At 45.7% G+C, this 5366-nt stretch overlaps 1 long non-coding RNA gene across 2 annotated transcripts; it reads right to left on the bottom strand.

Annotated features, from left to right (window-relative positions):
* Positions 1–586: 586 nt before the first annotated feature.
* LOC109409084 (uncharacterized) lies at positions 587–2173 on the bottom strand. Of its 2 annotated transcripts, XR_003896949.2 has the most exons (5): positions 1887–2173; positions 1554–1830; positions 1340–1484; positions 1179–1282; positions 587–1122 (listed from the first exon to the last, which is right to left on the bottom strand). It is a non-coding gene; the product is annotated as an uncharacterized LOC109409084 (long non-coding RNA). The 2 variants fall into 2 exon arrangements; XR_003896948.2 differs by having other exon boundaries at positions 1340–1830.
* Between the last annotated feature and the right edge of the window lie 3193 nt (positions 2174–5366).

Raw genomic sequence — 5366 nt, 5'->3', positions numbered from 1 at the left:
CTCTAAAGGACTGCTGGAGTACAATGAAAGCAGCCAACAACGACGCAGCCGAGAGCACCATCGGGTGCGTGGAACGGAATTGACGGAACGAATGGTTCGACGAAGAGTGCAGAACGGTTTTGAAGGAGAAGAACGCAGCGAGGGCGGTAATGCTGCAGCAAGGGACTCGACAGAACGTGGGACGTTATAAACAGAAGCGGAAACAGCAGACCCGCCTCTTTCGGGAGAAAAAGCGCCGCCTGGAAGAAGCGGAGTGTGGAGAAATGGAACTGCTGTGCCGTTCCCAAGAAACACGAAGTTCTATCAGAAGCAACGGCTTCGTGCCGCGAGCCGAAATATGCAGGGATAAAGACGGAGGCCTCTTGACGGACGGACGTGAGGTGATCGAAAGGTGGAAGCAGCACTTCGATCAGCACCTGAACGGCGTGGAGAACGTAAGCACGGAAGCCCACGGCAACGGAGGAAACGACGACGCCAGTGCAGCGGAGGACGGAAATGAACCAACTCCCACGCTGAGGGAAGTTAAGGATGCCATTCACCGGGATGCTAACATAAGGCTGAATTTCAAAAGGCTGAATGCTGTTGTGGAACGATCTTTGCTGATAATAAAGGGGCATTGATCGGACCGGCTAGCAACATTAATACGCCACAAACGCAAATTTCCAGTGTGCAACACCTTTTATTTTGCCATGCCCTTCCTCACATAATCCTGCTCATTCTGAGCCCTAACTCCTACACTGATTCTCTTCCTTGCCTTTTCTCATTCATTTTCTCTTCCCCAGTTTCCGTACTCACTCATATCTTCTTGGGTGCACCCTTTCTCTTCTTCTTGGCTGCTTCCTCGCTTCTTCAGAGCTGTCGTCTTCCTTACCGACGAGCCTCGAAACTCCGGTGCCACTCCTCGTCGAATAGCTGCGGGATCTGTGTACATGCAATCCGGAACCGAATCCGCAGGGATCGGAACGTGGCCACCAACGCTCCGCGGTGGATCTAGACTATAGGTCCAGTAATGTCCTCCTCGCGGACGGCCTCCCTTCGAAGCATTCCGTTACTCGCTGCCGGATTCCGATCCGATTGTTGTTCGAGAGCGCTGCGACGTGTTGAGGCTGTAAACAAAAAGCCCTGATACGATTCCAATTAGAATCGGCAAAACTGAGCGATTGCGTGGGTGCGCTTACCTCTATTGGAGGGCTTTCTGTTTCGCACCGTTTGTGCGTATGGCTGGGATCACTCCGGGAAGCGACGATCTCGCTCGGAAAATGATATTTTTGGAGATCTAGGCCTGCGGGAGAACTATTGTGTTAGTCACGGATCCCAATGGTGCGATAATCGGACTCACCAACTAGTTCTTGCCACCTGGTCTCTGGCAATCCAGCTGCTTCGTGACGGGATCGGCTTCTCCGCAGCCACCAACCTCACATCCGGCCGGTGATTCGCAAATCTCGCCTCCTTCCTTCGCCAGCAACGCTTCTCAAGCTCGTGGCCTACAGTTGGAGAACACAAATTTGTTGGTTGATTGTTCGCCTCGACAATACCTTTCAGATCCCACTTACCTCAGTAATTTGTTCCAGTGGATCACGTGTGCGATTCGTGGGTCGGCCTGTTGGACGTGCCTCCACCGCTGTCTCGAACCACTAGGATCGATTATGCCGCTCCCTGACGCCGCGTTTCCAGCTACAGAAGCGGTCCGTTGGTTGGTAGCTTTCTCCGGGATTTATTTTCCGATTTCGCCGCGAGTCCAATCCTCCCGACGATGGAGCACGGTTGCGCTTCGGGGAATGGAGATTTTGGCGCACTCCGCTGCTGCCTGGCGCTTGGCGAGTAGTTTAGCTGCAGAAAAGCAAAACTTTAGCCTCTTTCCACTGCGGTCATCGCCGGGGACTCACCTTCTGTTCGAATCTTCACCGTGTTCCGTCCGCCTGGATTTTTGAGCCGGTCGATCCTCGACCGCACGACTTTTCGATGCACCAGCCAAATTTGCAGTCGTTCGTTTTCGGTACACTTTGACAAGTGGCAATGAGGAGCGGAAACAGCCGATTCTCCGATGTTGGCAAGCAAATTTCACGCACTGTGTCTGCTTTCAAGCCGCTATCCCTTGCATGCAGCTATCGGTGCCCCGCGAGTTTTCGCATTTACGTTTTAAACTTATTGACGGTATGCACACATAACAAAAGGCTCAAAATTTATTTATAATGTAACAATGCACAAAAGGCTGAACACGAAAGGCTGAAAGTAACATAAGGCTGAATTTCAAAAGGCTGAATGCACAAAAGGCTGAAATTACAAAAATGTAGGAAATGAGTTATAGTACTTCTTCTTTTTTTTTGGCGTAACATCCCAACTGAGACAAAGTCTGCTTTCAGCTTCTATACGCATTTCAACAGTTGTTATTTGAGAGCCTTCTCTGCCAATGACCACTTTGCATTTGTATATCGTGTGACAGGCAGGAAGATACTTTATGCCCGCGGTTGTCAAGGAATTTGCTTAACGCATCGGTTATATTGGCCCCTTAGCCATAATGAGGCTAAGAGTATTACACTCTTCAAGCCTGGTTAGAAAAATGTAACTATAACTGTAGTTATAAGTGAAATAAAATCGATCTACATTTTTTTTTCATTGCCGCTCTCCGTGGGCTATCTACTGGAGCCTCCTGCCCGAGTCCATGTCATAACTCAAAAATTCTATGAATGGGCACATTTTCTATTCACCTTTTCGTACTTAATTATTGCAGAGACCTCCTCCAAGGCAAATAACTCTGATAAACAGTCGGAACCGTACAAAATTCAACTCCAACTGTTGGAGCGGTCATACAAAGCGTAGTCATGTGTGAGTTCTGAACTTCCCGGCTACCATCAGGGGAACAATGGCTCACGAATTCAAACTAATGTGAAATTCAATTCACAGCCGAAAGTTTCTTCCCTTGCAACACCATTCACTGAAATCAACCTACCTACCACTACTGAAGGAGAATAGTTCATTGTTGGAAATTACGCTGCTTTCCACGTTTCTGCTCCCAGGTCGAAATGCGCAAAAAGTTCCCCATGAAAATTGTATTAAATTCAAATAGCACTAGTCTAAAGTTAAGCAGACGAGCAATGTTGTAGGTTCCGGCGAGCTCAACATTCCCTTGCTTAGCCACATAGCGATAATGCAGCGTGAAAGAAGCCAAAGTGTGGGAACGAAGTTCGGCAACATACATAAAATGCTCATTTAACGCTGTGGATTCTAGTGGCTGGCCCTCCCGTAGCTGGCCGCAAAGTGCTCTCCGTAAAACTCATAAACGAAGGAGACGGCTTGTTTCCGGTTATTGCTGTACCTTCGGCACTGCCACCACATACCTACCAGTGCCTACTACCCAGCCAGAACCAATGGGCAATAGTTAATTTTCCAACTAAATAGAGAAACCATTTTATAAATCAAACACACCGACTGCCAAGTTCGCACATGTAAGTATCGGTCGTTTGGGGAAAACGAAAACGGTGTGGTTATGGTTCTTTATTGCATTAAATTGGCTATAGCCGGCGCATGTAGTTTCCAATGCACTTGGCCTGAGGCGCTACTGTGGGGGAGGTAACGGAATATGCTGAGTCAGAACCCTTCCTTGAACGGGAAGAACAGCAGCAGATACACAAGTACCTACCTATATCTGGGAAGATATGTGCATTGTTCATGTATGTCCTTGTGCAAAGCGTAAGAAGAAGTTTGTAAATTATATTGAACTTAGACACTTTTGTTGATGATAAATGAATCAATTTCATTTTCCTGGATGTTGTTGATCCGAAGAAATAGGCTATGAAAGCCAGAAAAGTCATTCTAATATATTTAATCAATTTTAAAATTAACAGTATATAATCCATCAAGTCCTCTTTTTTTAACTTATTCGTTTATTTGGAAGGCTCGGGCGCCACATGGGCATAACTGAGCCGAAATCATTTGTTCATTTTATCACCGAAATACCCGCGACTGTTTCGAGGATAGAGATTACAAAAAGTTAAAATTGGGAAGGAAGAATTTAGGGGACTTAAACTAAATTATTTGCTAACTTATACTAAAAAACACATTGATGGGACAAAATGTCCTGATCTGTAACGGAACCAAAAAAAAGGATTTACGGTAGACGAAGACAATAAGAGGGCAAACAGGAGGGGGACAGCGACAGACAAGGGCGAACAACAAAACCAAAAGGCGAACAACGAAAACAAGCAACGTACTACATCAAACTCTGACATTAACACGTTTCAAAAACTGATAAATCAAGTCCTGCCAACACTTCTCTAACGTAACCCGGAGAATTTCATGCAGCTCAGATCTGACCTCACGATACTCATTGCATCCCCACACGACATGGTATGTGCGTTCAACAAATAGTGGTTGGACATCAGTCGAGCCGACACATTACACGAATGAAATCGCGGCCTAGATCCAACCCTTTGAACCATGGCTTCTTCGACACCTGTGGAATGATGGAGTGCAACCATCTACCCATCTCTCCATCTCTCCATTTGTGTTACCAGCTGATTAAGGTCTCCTGACGGACCAATGCAAAAAAAAATCGTCGAAGGCGATTTGACGCTCGTAAATATCGTCTACGCTAGCGCCCACCTTAGCCAGAGAGTCCGTTTTCTCATTGCCCGGAATCGAGCAATGTGAAGGAACCCAAGCTATGGTGATGGTGTATGAGCGTTTGAATAAAGCACTCAAGACCTGGCGTATTCCATTCAGGAAGTACGCTGAGTGCTATATCAAATTCTCTTATACAGTAAATAATTGAAGGATTGATTTATTTCGTATTTCACAACTGTTAAACTAACTCCTTCAATGTCTACGCCTTGTGCCCGTAGAGAGCCACCAAAAGTATCAGCGTGTTTTACCGAGCGAGCATCTGGGTACGCATCCCGTATAAAATATCTTTTAATAGCGGCAATTCGCTTTTCAGCTCCACGGGAAACATTATTGCCAAATGTCACAAGTATTCCAAGAAACACCCCCCATTAATTAACCTACCCCAACCCAAGGTGTGCCCCTGGCTCCACTCCCAGTTATGCACTTCACCTTGGTCACCCTCAGCATTCAGCCTATCCTTGATTGCACATGGTGGAAATTGCACGCCGAGAAATAAACTGTAAACATAATTAAATCCTAGTTCAAATCAACCGATTTTTCAGTTTACTATAGCGACAAACTAATTTTTATTTGTTTTTTATTTTGGACAGTTGGTTAAAACAAACAGAGATTTGGTACAACACATATAAAAATATTGAGATTTACACGTCATGTAATCTTCATTTTAGTCATGTAAACATGCTATATAATGTATTTTTTTTTGTTATATGCCATGTAAACACTCAGGGTCATGCTGAATTACA

The sequence above is a fragment of the Aedes albopictus genome, chromosome 2, assembly GCF_035046485.1.
Source record: "Aedes albopictus strain Foshan chromosome 2, AalbF5, whole genome shotgun sequence".
Classification (NCBI taxonomy): domain Eukaryota; kingdom Metazoa; phylum Arthropoda; class Insecta; order Diptera; family Culicidae; genus Aedes; species Aedes albopictus.
This window is presented reverse-complemented; position numbering and strand designations above follow the sequence as displayed.